The sequence below is a fragment of the Balaenoptera borealis genome (genome assembly GCF_965194805.1).
Source record: "Balaenoptera borealis genome assembly, chromosome: 3".
In the NCBI taxonomy this organism is placed as follows: domain Eukaryota; kingdom Metazoa; phylum Chordata; class Mammalia; order Artiodactyla; family Balaenopteridae; genus Balaenoptera; species Balaenoptera borealis.
The window spans coordinates 138,908,976-138,928,277 of record NC_138866.1 but is presented as its reverse complement, the minus strand read 5'-3'; the positions used below and the strand labels follow the sequence as shown (position 1 = coordinate 138,928,277).

Genomic DNA, 19,302 nt, shown 5'->3' with positions numbered 1-19,302 from the left:
CTTCTTGATTCAGCCTTGGGAGGTTGTATACTATAGGAATTTATTAACTTCTTCTAGGTTATCTAATTTGTTGGCATATAATTGTTCATAATAGCCTCTTATGATCCTTTGTATTTCTGTGGTCAGTTGTAATCTCTCCTGTTTTATTTATAATTTTATTTGAGTCTTCTCTCTTTATTCTTGGTTAGTCTAGCTAAAGGTTAGTCAATAATCTTTACCTTTCAAAAAAACTAATTTAGTTTCCTTGATTTTTTCTATTGTCTTTCTAGTCTTCATTTCTTTATTTGTGCTGTAATCTTTATTATTTCCTTCCTTTTGTTAATTTTCATCTTAGTTTGTTCTTTTTGTAATTTCTTGAGGTGTAAAGTTGTTTATATGAAAGTTTTCTCTTTTTAAATTTAAGTATATACCTCTATATACTTGTTAGCTTTTGTACAGCTTTTGCTGCACCACATAAGTTTTTATGTTGTGTTTTCATTTTTATTATGGTCAAGATACTTTTTGATTTTTCTTTTGACTTCTTCTTTGGCCTATTGGCTGTTAAGGAGTACATTGTTTAATTTACATGCATTATGAGTATTTCAGTTTTCCTTCTGTTTTTGATTTCTAGTTTCTTATTTTTGTGGTCAGAATAGATACTAAATTTGATTTCAATTTTCTTAAATTTAGTAGGACTTGCTTTGTGTTCCAACATATGATCTATCCTGGAGACTGTTCTCTGTGAGTTTGAGAAGAATGTGTATTCTGGTGCTAGTGGATGTAATGTGTTGTATATATCTATTAGTTACATTTGGTCTATAGTATTATTCAAGTCCTCTGTTTCCTTATTAATTTTCTGTCTGGATGATCTATCCAATGTTGAAAGTAAGGCATTGAGGTCCCCTACTATTATTGTATTAGTATTGTATTGAAGTTCCCTACTATTATTGTATAGACAGAAATACAAGAAAAGGATTCCCTTTGGTTCTATTAATATTTGCTTTAAATATTTAGGTGTTCCAATGTTGGGTCCATATATATTTACTATTGCTATCTGATTAGTAGTTTTTAAATAGCCTTACTTGCTAAATTAGAATGTTGACAGTCAACTGTGTGCCAATTACTAATTATTTTTGTCTTTCTTATTGTTATAACTGACCCATTAAATCCAACATCTGAGTCCCACTGACTAAAAATATATTTATAGCCCTCCTGCTAAATGGTAGATGCCATATTTTGAGCTGAAATCAAACTCAGGACAAAACCAAGGAAACATTCTCTGCCCCATAGATCAACTCCTTGAGGGCAAGGCAAAAGATTGCTTTAGTTTTCTTTCCTCTATTCATTGTACCTTGCACATGGTGGGTGATGAAGAAACATATTTTGAATGGGTTAACAAATAAAGCTGTGTCACATTCTTATGCTTATATGGTAACTATGATTATCAATCCACTAAGCTGATCAACAAAAATTTCTATAAAAAAATAAAGAGAAGATGTTCTAACGGTTAAGCAGTTACCTTTATAGGCATATGAGATAGAAAAGAAGGAGGGGGAAGGAAAGAGGCTTCCTCCTTACCAGTTCTTGAGCTTGGACAAGTCATTTAATATCATATAAGAGAACAGACTGGCCTTATACTTCTCAAAATGTCACCTTTGAGGATTAAGACATATGTGGAAACATTTGAGCAACTGTCAATGCCAGACATCAGTAATCCTTCAAATGTTAGCAGCATGCCCCCTGGGTACCTTGCTTTAATCACCTTCCCATCTTCCCTTCCCACTTTCAGTTCAACAAAACCTCCCTCTCCAAAAACACACACATATACAACTTTATTGAAAGAAATTATAGATAACATGGCAGACAGATGATAGTTATTATTTTTGAATAGGTCAAATTGTTCAGACCTTTCATAGTGTGGGCAATGCAGTGTAGGCAGCCATATGCCATGATCTTCTATCTTATAAGTCTTGGAGGTGTAGTTCAAGATGACTAAAGGAACTCTCTTGTATTCATATTTGGGTAAGGCTGTCTCTACATATAAAAGCTTTAACCTGAATTGATGCAAATTAAATGCATTATATAAACCCCTGATTCAATTAAGTAATCAAAAATTTCTTCATGCCTAAATGTGCTCTCTTTATCCCCTAATAAACTCCTACCTCTCTTTGAAAATTCACTGTGAGAAAATATTTGTAATGATTTGAGACAAAACACTAACATTCTAGTATACAAAGCGTTCTTACAAATCAGTAAGAAATTCCATAGAAGAAAGAGCAAAACATGAACAGTGACTTCTCAGGAAAAACAAACAGTAAATGTATGAAACAGTAACATAACATAATTATAAAACAACATGTTTATGAAACACTTGTCATAGACAAAAGCAAATAAAGAAACTAATCAATTTTTGTTCCCAATATTGACAATAATTACCAAAATATTAATAAGCAGAGTTTGGCAAGGATACATGGTCATATATTGTTGATAGGGATTGGCAGGAAGTTTTGTACTCTCAAATGTGAATGGACCCAGCAATCTCACTTCTAGAAATTTATTGTAAAGAACTACTACCATGGGCACAGAAACGTTTGTTCATGAGTATATTCAAAGTAGATTTGTCAGTAATAGTGAAACACTACAAATAGCCTCAATGTCCAATTACTTAGATAATTGATTACCTAAGTTTTGATGTGTCTGTACCATAGGATTCTAGGCATCCCTTAAAAATGCCTGGCATGGAAAGACCTCCAAGCTATGTTAAGTGGAAAAAAAGACAAAAGTCAGCAAGCAATGAATGTATGCTTGTATGCAAAGAAGACTATATATATAAATGTATATATAAATTTACCAAAGACCACTTGGAAGGATGTATAGCAAATTGTAGAAAGCTGATATTTCTAGGGGTCAGAGGAGAAGGGGGGAATAGGGAGTCTGTGAAAGGTGAAAGGAGAGCCTCACATAAGTGTTATCCTGATTGTTTTAATCTTATAAAGATAGAAGCTATTCAGATATTTATAATAAAAAATAAACAACAAAAAAGTTATTTTAGTTCAATGTAATGAATTGTATCAAAGAGGTATGTTATCTTTTTAATGATGTGCAGTAGCTCTTCATATATTCTGGATAATAATACTTAGTTTAATATATTAAATTCTTCCAAACTGGAACTTGCTTTTTGTTTATGGAGTCTTTTCTTATCCATAAATGTGTTATCTTTATATTGTCATTATGATAGTCTCCTAAGTTTTCTGGTACACTTCATGTACATGTAAAACTGTAAAAATAGTACAGAACTTTATTCTAATATTTCTAATATTTTTATAGTTTCAAATGAATGTACTTCTTTAGTACAACTAAATTTTTTTTTTTTTCTGCTGTGAAGTAGAGGGTTACCTTGAATTTTGTTCTTCCTTAAGGATCTAATCAATCATCCAATTCAAAATTTATTAAATGGTTTTCCTTTTCCCATTAATTTAAAATGTAAATTTTTTCATAAATAAATTATCATATGCACATGGGTCTGTTATTTGTATTTTCTCTTCCACTGATATATTTTTCTATTACTTTGCGAGTACCACAGTTTTATTATAAGTTTGCAGTATGTTTGGCAATCTAATAGAGTAAGGTCCCATTGATGTTCTTGTTTGCTAAATTTTTGTGACTATTTTTGTATATTTTCTCTTAGCATCAACATATGTGCCATTAAATATTGAATTGCAATTTTGATTTGAGTTATATTTAACCTATAAATACATTTAGGAAAATTATATCTTTATAATATTGAATTTTTCTATGTTAAATGTATGTCAAATACATCTCCACTTTCCATTTAATTAGATATTCTTTTACGTTATCAGGTAAAATTTCTTTTTATTGTTTTGTTCACATAAGTACTTACTCTTTCTAATTAATGTTTTTCCTAGTATTTTATGTTTTTTATTATTGTTGGGAATGATATGTTTGATTTCGATTATATTTTCTGATTGATTGTACCTGTCTCAAGAAAGCATGATCTTGTACCTGGTCACCATTTTATAGATAATATTATTCTCACTACTAGCTTTCTTATTCTTTTCTTAAATTTCTAGATAAATAATCATAGTGTCTCTAAATCATGACCCTTCTCTCTTTTCCATTTTAATATTTACTTCTCTCATTTTTTTCCCTCATTTTATTTCATTAACCAGAATCTCTAATACAAGGCTAAATAGCAGTAATGATAGTCAGTCTCCCTTTATTTTTTTGAGAGCTCTGATGGGAATGATTCTAATATTCCAGCAGTAAATGCGACATGGACTATACATTTCTGGTAGATACCATAATTCAGATTGAGGCTTTTATTCTCTATTTTAGCTTATTTAGTGTTGTCATTGTTGTCATGTGCTTTTCATTTAAATCATGAATGGCCTTTATACAGCAGCATCATAATGTATCAGTTCAGAGAGCAAGTTTCAGAGTCAGAATTCTGCATTTCCTGCATCACTCCACCATTTAACTTTCCTTTGCCTCAATTTTTCATCTGAAAAGAGGGAGAAATAATAAGATCTCCTCCACTAAGTTATTTTAAAGATTAAATGAGCTCATTAATGTTAAAGAACTTAAAATAGTGCTTGGTACTCAATGAGTAATTTATAGCACTCAATGAGTTAGTAGTATTGCACTCAATAAGTTATTTTATTATTATTATTGTCATCATTATTATTACTATTATAGACCTGTTCATTTGATTTTCACATTTGTTTCATATAGTAACTTATATTAATACATTTCTTGATGTTGCACCACCTTTGCATTTCTGAGATATACCCTGTCATGATTCATTTAACCTACTGTGGAATTGTATTCACTAATATTTTCATCTGTTTATAATAGATACTTTGGTCTATAGTTTTCTTGCTTTGTGAATGAGTGAGTTTGTGTATGTGTGTGCTTGTGATCGTTATACAGTTTTGTTGTCAAGATTGTACTAGCATCATCTAATCAGTTAGGAAGATGTCCATGTTATTTTGTGCATTGGGACACTTTCTATAATACAGATCCTTACATAAAGGGTCTATAGAGTTCATACTAAAAAGCCTGGACTTTCTTTTAAGGATAGAGCTCTGACAAGACTTTCATACTTTTCAATGACTGCTGATGTATTCAAGTTTTCATTTTCTTGAGAGAATCTTGATACTGTGCATTTTTCTAGAATTTTTTTTTCTGTGATTTCTATTTTGGCATGAAGGAGTACATAGTATTCTCATACAGTTATTTCAAAATTTTCTCCATATCTACAGAAACTTTTTTTTCTTATTTTAATTCTTTTTTGCTGTTTTTTTAAATTCTTGGTGGAAATGGCAGCTATTTGTCTATTTTCTTGGTGTTGCTGAGACTAGTGTTTAGACGTATTGTCATGTATTTTATTTCTTAATTTAATGTAACTTATGCTTGTATTATTATTTATTCATTCCTTCCACTTTTGGGTGGTTTATAGTTGTTTACAGTTGTTGCACAGTGTGCTTAGACCATGAATGTTTAAACTTTCCTGTTGTCCAATGTTTCATCATTTCTTTAATCACTCATGAGTGATTGTTGCAATGAGCCTGAATTGAGGTCCCAATAAATGCATATTGAAATTGTTTTCCTGAAATACGAGAGGCACTGGGGATATCTTCCAGGTACAATCTGGTAAGGAAGTAGATTTTAGAAAGGAAGAATGTGGGAAAACAATCAAGGACGTTCGCAGAAAAGGAAAGAAGGAAAAAGGAAGGAAAGAGGGAAGGAAGAAAAGGATGGAAAAAGAAGAAAGGAAGAATAATTACATTAGAGTGAAATAGAGACTCCTTAAAGATATGCACAAGGTACTATGAAATGACAAATCTGTAACCTAGGGACAGTAGTAATTGCTCTGCTTACCTCAAAGTATTATTATAAGAAATGAGTGAATTAATATATGAGAAAGCTTTTGGAAAATCTGAACAGAAAGATTAAGTACAATAGGTCAGGTAGGTGGGATAAATACTAGATTTCCACATGCCATCAAGAATATTACCATTCTTGACATCAGTTTCATCCCTAATTATGTAACATACTTTTTAAAAATGTCATCCAGGAAATGTATACTTACCTAGTACCTAATGATTCACCTGTATATATCTCTTCTTTTTTTTTTTTTTTTTTTTTTTTTTATATGTCTCTTCTTCTATTGAATTCTGGACTCTAAAATATTTTTCTCTACTATAAAATATTACTTCCATCTGTATCACAATCGCTTAGTTACCTATTTCCTCAAGTAATCCTCTTCAAGTTAACACCAAGTTAGGTTATACTCAGTCTTATCCTGATGGTACCATTAAGGAATACCCCATGGTCACATGGGTAGCATTGGCCCATGTGACCATAAGTCTCACACAAAGGGACATAATCTCTTTGGGGGGCATTTTCAGAATTTAGGGAATGTGTGGTTTGCAGTAGTCTCTGGTCATTCTGCTTCTGACCCACGTGCATTGAAGGGCATCCACTTTCCTCTGCCTCCCTTCCCAGGTCCCTCCCGCATGTTATGACATATAATTTGATAGTTGCTACTTTGGGAACATGGTTGTAAAGAGGTAATATAGTCTAGACTTTGGATAATATATTCAGGTAACTAACCAATCAAGATCTCTAAGGTGTTCAAACAAATTCTTCTTTTTTAAACTATGTCCTGTGACCTTCTGGGAACATCCAGTTGCTCCTTGTGGAGACATCAGTTCTTCAGTGTGATTTGCAATTGTATGAAGAGTGAAATATCAGGAAGTATGAATATAAGACAGGTATTGCTGTCTGTAAAGTCACTCTTTCCTCCCTCTTCCTTTAAAGAATCATCTTCTTTGTAGAGACAGATATTGCCCTGCCCTGATCATGTGGTTCCAGAAGGTTCTTCCAGTCAAACTGCTCTCCTGACCAAAAAGGTAAAATTCTGATCCACACTGGGTAAATCAGAGCATCTCACTTCTTTTGTCAAAACAATTGGCTCAAGAGGGTTGTTGTAGGCAGAACCATGCTTTCCAAAGATGTTCACATCCTGATCCTCAGAATCTGTGCATATATTATGTTACATGGCAAAGGGGGACTAAGGAGCCAGTTGGAATTAAGGTTGCTAATCAGCTGACCTCAAAGTAGAGAGAATACCCTGGATTACCTGGGAGGACACAGTGCAATCACAAGGGTACTTAAAAGAGGAAGAGAGAGGCAGAAGAGAAGGTCAGTGGGATGTGATATGAGAATTCAACTCACTGTTGCTGGCTTCGGGAAGGAGTATGAACAAAGGAATGCCAGTCGTCTCTAGAAGCTGAAAACAGCAAAAAAAAAAAAAAAAAAAGAGAGAAAAAAGAAAAAAGAACTTTCCTCTAGAGCCTCCAGAAGGGAATTCAACTTTGCCAGCAGGTTGAATTTGGCTCAAAAAAGACCCATTTCAGACTTCTGACCTCCAGAACTACAAGGTAGTAATTTTGTATTACTTAAGCCACTAAGTTTGTGGTAATTTGTTATAGCAGCAATAGGAAACAAATACAAGGACGTTTATGTAAACCAAGCTGGGCCAAAAAAGATATTTTCCTGAGGAATTTTTAAGGTGTAGCCAGTGAGTAAAGTACAAAGTTGGGGAGATGTGAATCTGGAACTGCCAAGGGACCCTATGAGAAAGCTCGTTTGCAAGAATAAACTGAGAAGAACAGAGATAAAGGATGAAAATATCCTCCTCAACTCTCCTCTCCCCAGAATTGTGTTCTGTGGGACAATATACTCTCCTTTCTTGTATGCTAGTTTCAACTGGGGTATTCTGTAGCTTGCAATTTGTCACTTAAGAAGTCTTGAGGTGCATGGGGCCAAATGTTTATATGGGAGAGGTTTCCATCAAGCACAGTTCCAGAAGGAATGAGACCACTACACAGCTCAGAGCACCTTCAAGGAAGATATCTCCTACACATGATTGTAACAATTTCTTTAAAAATAGAAAACTATGTATGAGGCTCCTGGTCTTCTCCAAGCCCACCCTTCTCCAGTGTTCCTTGAGTAGCTCAACTCTTGGCTGATTAAGCATTGAGATCTTCGAAATGCACATTTATGTATCACATAAACATGTGTAACAGGATCACCTAGTTTCTCACAAAATACCCCCTTATGAGAGTTCATTTACTTATTGTATTTTTATATTAATTTATTTGATTTTTCTCATGGGCCTTTCTTCCTCTGCTTGATGGAGGGGAAAGAGACTTACGCTGGAGAACAATCTGGTGATGTCAATTTAACAGCATAATTTGAACAGTTTTTTTAGACAATGTAATCTCCTTTAGATAAAATGTCCAGTCATTTGGAGATACCCCCATCCTCCTTTCTCTTCTCTGAGTTGGTGTCTGAACACTTCTTCTGTCCTCAGGGTTCAAGGAGAGATGAGGTCCCTGAGTCCTCAGTGTATCTCTGGCCTCTCCCACCAGGTTGCTGCTCTGGGCTGTTTCCTGCATAGGTGACCCTCAGCATGAAGGTACATGCCTTGGCTGCACCCTTTGTCTGATCTAACTTACAGTCTGTCTCATTCAGCCTTGTCAGGCCCACTGGTGCTCCCCAATCAGCCTCACGTCATCCCTCTCACAGTGTAGCTGGCTCTTCTGAGTCACCATCACAAAATTCATCTGGCCCTGCTTCTGGGCTGTGCACTTGATGGCTTGTACTTTGGAGTCACGTTGCCTCAGGTCCCAGCATGCCCCATGGTAAGCTGACTATCCCTCACTTAGTCTCCAGGAAGCACATGAGTGTTTCTCTAAATTAGGTCCATTCCAGTTGTATGGGAAGGTAGCATAGGAAAAGTAAACTATGCCCTTCATCTCTCTAACTCTGCAACCACCCAGCTTACTGTGAAATGGCAGTCCCCAAGATGCTGTGTATAAAGGCTCTGAATAACCTCTTACCAGGTTCCAACCGTTGAGTTGGATAAAGGACCTCTGTCTATGATATTCCTCTCAATCCATCATATAAACTTCCTTTTTTTGGCTTAAACTTAGAAGAAGGAAGATTAGGATATCTATGACTGATCTCCTTTTCCTCTGACCTCTCCCATCTTTTCTCCCTTGCCTTACAGGGTCAGATTTAATTAACGTCCCTCATGAAATTTTCTCCTGCATCCGGATCCCAGCCTCAGGCCTAAATTGTTACCTGAGGAGGGGTGGAGATGGGAGAAGAGGGAAGCTAGTAGAATTTTCAAAATGTTTCACTAACTATGCATATTTACAGTAGAATTTTATTTTATATTCACAGAAGAAATTGCATTCAATTCTAAAGCACCCAGGATAAGGAGAAGAGAGTGATCCTTCTTCTTGTAAATAGTCATAAAACATACCATTTAGCATTGTTTTCAATATTCTCTCACTTTGTTAACACATGACCATAGTGCTAGTCATGTGATTACAAAGTACTCACAACGGTAATTAAAGCATCTTACACTTTCTGAGTGAGGAGATTCTGAGGGGAATCTAATTTTCATGGACTTCAAGTGCCATGGAGTGGTCAGGAATATAGGAAGTTGGTTCTCCAGGGAGAATTGTTTTCCACATGTCATCCGAGCATGAAAGGGAACAGAAAATTAATCAAGACAGTGACATTTTAAAAAGGGAGCTTTATAGAAAGTAGAGAAAGAACATGCATTGATGCTTTAATAAAAGTGTTGGGAAGCATGCTGGAGCCCCCCAAACTACGGCTCGGAATGGATGTTTCAAACACTCAATGACATACTGACAGATAAATAAGCACAAGGATAGCTCAGTAACAGTATGATTCATGTGTCTATCTTCTCTGGGTATCCAGAGATCCTATACATGTATTGTCGGCAATTTACAGGGAACGGGATCTGAAGCTTAGAAGGAAAAAATAAAAGCTCTGAGGTCTACCTTTGAGAGCAGATGTTGAACAGATGTAAAAATTGCACCATAATTTCTACCTTCTTAAGGTCATTTTCCTTTTCACTTTTTTCTCCATTTTGGGGGCTTTTTTGTTTTGTTTTATTTGTTTTTTACATATGAAGTTGTTTTATTAGAGACCTTTTGGGCTTATCCAACTCTGCTGCAGAGTAAGCCTGCTGCCACAGCTTTTTTTCCCGCAAGACCTCCTCAGGAGTCTGAACCAATGGCATACAGTAAGGAGCCCTTATCTGTGCCTTATTTCTCATTTGGTGCAAGTCAGACTTCACTTGATGATGTTGACTTTCTCAGGATAGGGTCAAGGCAGTTTACTAAGGATGCCCTTAGTGCAAAATCTCATATAGACACTTCTACTAAGGGGAGCTGACACTCACTACACACTGGGCGTCCGTGCATGACTTTCTCCTAGTGCCTTTACGGAGTCTGCAACATCTGGCATGGAAGCCACAAACCAGTTGCCTGAAATGTGCAATCAAACTGGACTGTGCAAGGCAGAGCCAGAATCCCAGCTCCCAAATGCAGCAGAGAACTGAAAACAGAGGAGTGCTTGAAAACATGGGTCTGGAACTGCACCCCTACTCTGCCACTTTCGCAAGTTACTTATTCCCTGAGACCTCAGTTTCCTTATCTGGAAATTGTGGAGAATAACCTCACACTGTCAGGATTAAATGATATAATATATACAAATCAGAGTTGGCAACTCTTATAATGTCTAGTAACAACCCTGACATCTATTACTTGTATGAACTTGCCAGTTCTTCTTCGACCTTCAGTTGGAATTTATGTATTTGGCAGATAAAAATCCAGGGGGTCCAGTTAAATTTTGAATTTCAGATAAGCAACAAATAATTTTTTCAGGATAGAAAACGCACCATGAAATATTGGGATATAACTTATGCTAAAAAATTATTCATTGTTTACTGAATACTTGTCTGATAAAGGAGAATATTCATGTTTACTCATCATATTAGAGGGTGATGGTGAGGATGACATGAAAAAAAATATACATGCAAAAGTTTTGTAAATCGTAACATGTGATTCAGACACGAGGGAATGCTCTGATGATTAGTGTGGATTTTGGAGTCGTCACCAATTCAGGAGCAGGTTGAGGGATGCACAGTGAAAGTCAATGAGAGGAGATTCTGTAAGTTATAGACCAGTTAACCTGTTCACCTCTTCTCAGGGGCCAAGAATCTCTGAGTTACTTGCAACAGACTGCTTTTACTCATTAATATGCATGTGTGGATCTCACTGGTAAGGAATTTTTGTACTTGGATTGAGGAGGGAAGAGGAGGGGTATGAAGAGGATTGTGCAGGGGGCTGCCAACCTTTATACAGGGAGGGTTATTTCCTTTTTAATTAAATTTCTAGACATGCAATTTGCCTTTTCCTACGTATTCGGTTTTTCATCAGCTTTTTCCTCGTAGAGTGGCAAATCACGAACAGCTTATTTCAGGAACAATCACAGGAGGGGCCATTTGGGTGCCCACTCATGCCAAAGCTGCATTTTAAGCATAACCACTCCTTCAACAAAGAATTCCAAGTGAAAAGTCAAGGTTCTAAAAATACTCAAGGAGATTTAAACTCTCCCATGTAAGGTGCATTCAGGAAATGGAAGCACTCAAATGCTTTCATTTTCAAAGAAAAGAACGTAAGGTCTTTTCCATTCCTTCTCATGGGCCAAAACTAGACCGCAGAATGAAATGGGTTCCTGCATAACTCAGGCAATTTCTCAAGATATCATAAACAAAGGAGAGAATGTGACTTGTACCATTGTAATGCCCAATTTACTAGCTAATTCTGTCCCTTTCATAAAATGAATAACTCATAAGTCAAAAACTTAGTGAGATCAGTTATTTGGTAGGATGTAGTTAAAGGAAGTCTCAGTCATACAAAAAATAAACAAACAATGTTGATTTTTAAACCAGTTTTGCCAGCTTCCTATAGACACTGTCTCATAGCTAGGAGATACGTGGACTAAGTAACTAGAACAACCAACTTGGCAATTTCCTCCTACAAGATAGAGAGAAATAAATCTCTGAGGACCTTTGGCCTTTGACGCTGGAATGCAAACGCTTTGGGAGAAAAGAAACGTATGGTGAGCACGAGCTCCAAAGCCTGCGGACCATGCCATGAATGTCCCTCCCTTGAATGAAATTGCTAATTTCCCCACTGGGAGCGGGGGAGGGGAGGGGCTGATTTTCAGCTGGCAGGCACAACAGACAGGATAAGGCTCTTTGTGTTTAGACACTCGGGCCATCGCATTTTATGGACACAAATTGAAGATAAGATCTAGTGATGGAGTCTCCGGCCACAGCTTGAGACCAGCCCATCAATGTCAGGTTTCGTTAAGTACCTGATGCCGGCACTTGGCAGCACTTCCGGTGGAAAGATGTTCTGGCAGGGTCAGTGTCTCCAGTGAAGTTCAGACTCTCATTTGCCATAAATGAAGAAGATGGGAAGTGAGTTGTGAGATTTTTAGACTAATATTTAGATCACTGCAATTTATCTCATCTTAAGGATCAAGCTGATTGAACGCGAGCCGAGTTTGAGCTGGACTGTGTTTACAGGGCCTCCTTCCTCGGAGCTAGATGTTTAAAGAAAGAAGAAAAGCGAGAGCTGGGATTTCCGGCTGACCTTGGAACCAAAAATGGCCAATCGCAATAACAATAATAGCAAGAATAAACAAGCATGAATATTGCAGTGTACTCTCTCCAGTGCTGAGAAAAATTAATTTCCTATTTGAGTCCCATTCACATAAATACTCATGATGATGTATTTAAATCCAGACTTTGTTAAATCCTAAGCCCACAGTACCTGAGCCAACAGCCTGAGTCTTGCATTTAATCGGTTACTGTAATAAACATATAAAAATTTTTTTTTTTCATGAGAGGACAGAGCAGTGGCTACATAAAAGGACATCAAATGACACATCCTCCATCTCCCAGCAAATAAAAAAGCCATCAGCTCATAACAAGGCGGTGATAAAAGGTGCTGAGGCCAGTAAGATTAAGACTTTGTAATAAGGTTCGGGCGCCAAAACTGACAGCCATTTTCTTTTATATTTATCATGTCCTCACATTGGGGTGAGAAGCCATGGCTGTCCCATTGCTGGTTAGAATTTATAGCAGCTCCATTATTAGGAGATTGCAGTGAAATGGGGTAGAGGTATGGTTTTCTGAGAATGTTACGATAGCCTCCTACATTATACACTTGACAGGTTTGTCAGCTCTTAGTAACAAGCCTTGTAAAGTACTTTAATATCATTAGCACTATTTTCTTAATGTGTCTGTTCTCCTTGCAGCCTGAAAATATCATATATCATAGGCCGGAGGGTAGCCTGAACTGCTATCTCCCCTTTTCTGGCTTCTTAAATGTGATTTTATAGTAACACGTAGAGTTGATATTTTAATCAAAATAATGTAGTCATTTTCCTTTATTGATTATCAAGTAAATATGTATAAATATGTAGTTAGGGGTGGACAACCCTTTTAGAGGATATTGAAAACATATAATGAATGGCTTTCTGGGGTAATCTTGCTGCCTGCTTACTTCCGCTATGCTATGTGCCCAGAGGTTTTCCATTCTGCTCTCCTTGCCCAAAGATCTCTGGAGTTCACACATGGGAAAGAGGGACACGGGTCAGAATCAAAACCCTGGAAGAATGTTCCAGGTAGGCAAGGCCTAAATTAGTTGCCTTTGAAATGTCTGTACATACACGCCTTCCTTTGTGCAAACTAGCATAAATTACAATATATTCTGTAGCTAATGGTGCATTTCCAAAGGACCCACATTTATTTTGAAGTACAGAAATCCTGTAAGGCGTTTTCCTCCTTTCCGCGATGAGATATTGACTTACGTATGCCTATCAACAATGCTAATGAAAACCCAAAGACTCAACACTGCAAGAGTTTTATGTGTTTTAAATTTCAAAAATAAACATGTATTACTTGGTGAATGTAATAAAATTATAAACTTGGTTTAGGTCTCATGTTTAAACAGGACATACATCTTAATAGGGGTCGTGTTTATTCTTAACATCATAAATTTCCTCATATATGACCTTTATAATAAAATTTCAATTACTGTCAACAATAGCCTTAAATTGATACCAAAACTAAGGATGGACACACACATACACACACGATATCAAGGGAGTTTTATTATCTCCAGTAGGACCTCAAATTGTTCTATGACTTAAAAGAAGGTTAAAGTCAAATACACAGTTCAGTTCTGTGCCAGAGCTCAGAACAAAACATCAGCCTTGTGTGGGCAGTATCAATAGCATGTAATTTACTACACATTGCCAAAAATGTGTAGTCAACTAGTTACTGGATGTGCGCCCTACCCCCCTACCACCACTACCTCAAATGGGAAATGAAGGATATATACAATGGAATATTACTCAGCCATACAAAAGAACAAAATAATGCCATTTGCAGCAACATGGATGCAACTAGAGATTATCATACTGAGTGAAGTAAATCAGAAAGTAAAAGACAAATACCATATGGTATCACTTATATGTGAAATCTAAAATATGGCACAAATGAACCTATCTGTGAAACAGAATCACAGACATAGAGAACAGACTGGTGGCTGCCAAGGGGAGGGGCTTTGGGGAGGGATGGAGTGGGAGGTTGTGGTTAGCAGATGTAAGCATTTATTAATAGAATGGGTAAACAACAAGGTCCTACTGCATAGCACAGGGAATTATATTCAATATCCTATGATAAACCATAATGGAAAAGAATATTAAAAAAGAATGTATATATATATATATATGTATAACTTAATCACTTTGCTGTACAGCAGTAATTAACACAACATTGTAAATCAACTATACTTCAATAAAAATATTTTAAAAATGTAAAAAAAAAAAAGAAGAAATGAAGGGATCTGTGGAGTACTTTCCTTTCGGTCAAAATCACTGCACCTAGCTCAGAGCCTAGCACTTAGTAGGTAATCAAAAAATATTGGTTGGAAGAGTGCATAATGAATCTATAATTTCTTCCACCTTATGTTGAGTTTTCTATTGGCCCATGGCCATCAACATGGGTTACTTGCAAGAAAAAAAATGTATGTATCAGATGAGAGGAGCCATGACAGTTGGATCTGAGATTAATTTAGTCCATGCTTTTCTTTACTAACTTATGTAATTGCTTCTGCGTTTACAGCAAGACCATATGCAGATGCTTTCAGGCAACAGGGGAAAAAAATTTGTCTATTGACAAATAGACACCACTGGGTAATCCAAAATGCTTGTTAACAAATTATTTGCATGCATCTAAAATATTTACTTTTAACTGTTCAAAAACATGATTCCAAGAATAAACAATCCAAAAGAATTTAGACTTTTATCTCCAACTCCACTTATGGCCTTTATGTCCCTTCGTTGTACAAATATTCCAACATATATTTCACAAAGTGGAATGGTTAGGTTAAATTTTGTCAAGTTAATTTTATTTTTTCATTTTTATTAGGAGTACTTCCCTAAATTCTATATTCCCATTGCATTTGCCTAATTTAGGTGAAAAGAAGACAAGTCATACTTTGTACCATCTCTCTACTCACCTGAACAAGAAGACAGGGCAGGGTCAACCCCATATTTCTGTCTATTTTTATAGTCAGTACAATAATTGCCTGTGATGGATTATTTATATAGTAACTAAGGCTGATTTTTCTTAGAAAGGAAATGATTAAATCGTGTATTTTTCAGTGGGGTCTGGTCACCACATGAGGAGCTAACCTAACCTTTTTTAAGTATCTTATGCCTCTTTGTCTGAAGAAAAACAATTAATTTGATGTGCTGAGAAGTTGTCCTGTGAAAATGTTATTGCTCACACAGTCTCATTAATATGAATATGTTTTTAATATCTGTTGATATGTGACTGTTCCCCATCAGTCACGTGACTGGCTATAAAATCATTTAGTGTATTTATTGCTAGAAATCATTAAGAACTAGACTCAGTTAAGTCTGTACATTTACTAAGCTTACAACATTTGATCCTATCAGAGAAAATATCTTTTGATTAAGTCTTTATGTGTAAAACAGCAGAGTAATTAGTCAAAATCATTGACTAAGGATTTATGGACAGTCATTCATGTGTCTAAACAACTCTGTAGCTTCTCTGTACTTTTGTATTGACATTCAAAGACAATATTATAATACTTAGGCCTAAAAGGAAATTTCAGCATCACCTGGCTGGTCTTCCTGAATCACTAAAACAAGAAACAGCAAATCCAAATTTTACTGTTTGAGCTCTCCTTTCCTTCACATACACGCTGGACAAGTGTTGTCATATTTCTTTTTCCCCAGGTCCAGATGAGCGAAAGGTGGGCCCTTGATCAGCTCTCTGTATGTCTGCTGTTATCATTTATCTCCCCACCTCCATGTTTGAGGTCCCAGAGGCTGTATGACATTTCATTTGCTCAGAGCATTCTGGGCAGAGTCCTGGCCAAGCATCTTGACTCAGTTTTTAGTGTTCCACAGCAAACACTAATATTAAGTCAACTAGCTAAGAACATTTTAGTTAAATGCAATTATACTCATAAGACTTTAAGACAACTGATTGTAAAATCAAAATGTCACCTTCATGATTCAATGTCCCTAGATTGAATTGTTTTTCAGTGAATATGCTCACTATTTTGACTTGGTGAGTGGATGTTTCATTCACTGTTGAATGGACAATATGTTGATGTAACCATTTTGGAAAACATTTTGACATTATCAGGTAATGTGGAAATACGTGTACCTTCCAACATAGTTATTTGACTTCTAGATGTATACCTTCAGAAATTCTTATAAATGTGCTTAGCAGTACTCAAACTAGCCTAAAACTGGAAACAACCCAAATTTTCATCAATGGTAGAATTAAAAAATAAATTGCGACATGCTCATACAATGGAAACTATACACTGGAATAAAATAAATGAACAGCTATGTGTATGACCATCAGTGAACCTCAAAAGTTAATGCTGAGTGAAAGCACAAAGACAGAGAAATATATACACATATGATTCCATTTCCATAAAAAAATTTAAAAATCAAATAAATCTCATACTGATTAGGGATTCATATGAAGGTGAAAACACTTTAAAGGAAAAGGAGAGAATTATTACACAAAATTCAGGATAGGGGCATGATAAGTAAATGGGCTAAGGAATGGGTATATGATGGAAGAGGGTAAAGAGGGGTAAAGATACTCCTTACTGCTCTGGTCATGTAATACTTCTTAACCTTGGAAGGTAGGTACAAGTGTGTTTTTTAAAAACACCAATTATTTAAAATGTACACTTCTAAATTATGCATCTTTTGAACATAAATTTCAAAACTCAAAATAGTAACAGTAGATAAATAAAAGGAGAGGAGAGGTTGGAGGTGACTTCAAATACACCTCTGTTCCTTTCTCTTGCTTTCACTTAAAAAAAAAAGACTCTGACACAACCACTGAGTTGTCCTTGGTGTAGGTAAAAATGGGCGCCCCTCTAACTTGTGCATTATATGTCACAAACAGCAATATATTCTGTAGCGTATCAGCTTTAAATCAAAGCTAGACAGAGATTATTTAATATACATGAGAGTTATATGAGATCTTGTGTGTTCTGTATAATACTCTCCATATACGTTTAATAGTTAACAATATGCCTGAGGATTATGATTTTAAATCAATTATTCAGACGTTGAAGTTAGCCAAGTGCAGTCCATTAAAATGCCCATTGTTTTATGTTCCTGTCTCTTTTTAAAACAATTTTCAAAGACTAAATCAGACACTTTAACCACTATCATCCCATTTCCCCCAGATGTGTTCATGATGTAACTTGAAAGTCACCATTGTTGTATAATTTTAGGAGATTTAGATAAATCATACTCTCACATGTTAAAATTGTAAATACTGTTTGAATAGTTTTTACCTTTGTCTTATTGTCCAACAGGAAATAGAAGGAGGTGACAGACACTCCATAATGTTTGCTGAACAACTCATGGAGAACAATGAAGGGCACACAGAGCATAATATCTCCTTTTGTCCTCTCTCAATAACTCTATAAGTTTCATACTACATTAATTATCCCCTTCTTACAGAGGAGAAGACTGATGCACAGGAAATATAAAGACTTGGCCAAAATAAGTGGCTATGCTCAGGTTTGAACTGTGGGTGGTTTGTCCTCTCTACCATTCTGATAAATTGCCCTCCATCCCATATGAATGGGCAAGATTATTACTCCAATTTTGTACATGTTATGTATGTACGTATATGGGAAAAGGTCTACACAATGTTTAGTGTAGTTTGTGTCCATCATTAAATTATTTTGCAAATTCTCATTATGAGTAACATTTACTATAGATAAATTATGCCCACATCAGGCAAATAATATTGACATCTTTTTAAGTTAAAGGCATCAAAGAGTTTTTAATAGAAACTGTAAAATATTTCCTTTAAAACATTTTTTAATCTCCCACTGCCTGAGTGAGACTGACATCTCTAGGAGATGATTGTCACATGCATATTTCCATTTTTCAGCACCCTTCGTGATCACACCAGGCTGGTAATTAGTAAGATAAAAATTGCTATTGGATAATGCACCATTTCAACTGTCATCCTGCTGGATTGGGGGAAAAAGTGATTCTGTAAAATGAGAGCCCAATGGTGAGGTTGTATTGACTTTTATGTCATGTTTGTTTCACTTTACTAGTCAAAACAAGTTTCCCAGCTCTTCCTGGCCCAGAAGGTTCCGTTTGCTTTATGAAAATGAAGCTGTCTTGTTTTCTGGTTCATAAATCATTGTCAAGCGGAGCTAGATAACAGAAACAAGTTCAGATTCCAAAATGATTATCCTTAGAGATGATATATTAAATACACAGAATTCAACTTGATTTTCATAAGCCATGTTGACTTTGCAGAACTAAGGCTACAGGGGAAAATTATCTCATAGGAGGAGGTGTGAGAGCTTGCAAAATCTAACCAGGTGGGAATGATGGGGGAGGGAAGGAAGCACATCTTCATGTATAAAGACATTTGTGCTTTCTCCCATTTTCTCTCCATTATTTCCCTGCTGTCATTCCTTTAAGCATCTGGGTGCCTATTTCTTTTATTTCTTTTATTAACAATATAGGAAACATCTTTAGAAAAGAAGAGACTCCTTTTTTCCTCTATTATCTGCCACTTCTTTTTCATCCTCTTCTCTGAATAGAATGATATTTTGTAAAATGCTTCTTCTACCTCTTTATATTGAAATTACCCCGGTTTATACCCTTTATACTGAATTACCAAAGATTTGAGTTGTACCTTTGGGGTATCATAGCCCTTGCAGGAGAGGTTTTCTAATCTCTCATCAGAGCCAAATCAGGGGCTGTGGAAGTGGAATCTGGAAAAAGAAATCACAGTAG

At 35.8% G+C, this 19,302-nt stretch overlaps 1 long non-coding RNA gene across 2 annotated transcripts in view; it reads right to left on the bottom strand.

The window, feature by feature from the left end:
- The window catches only part of LOC309627200, a 115,130-nt gene that overhangs the window by 88,017 nt on the left and 7,811 nt on the right, over positions 1-19,302 (bottom strand). For both annotated transcript variants that reach the window (XR_014243580.1, XR_014243581.1), the window contains exon 2: positions 19,202-19,280. This is a non-coding gene — a long non-coding RNA (uncharacterized lncRNA). The remainder of the gene's footprint in view (positions 1-19,201; positions 19,281-19,302) is intronic.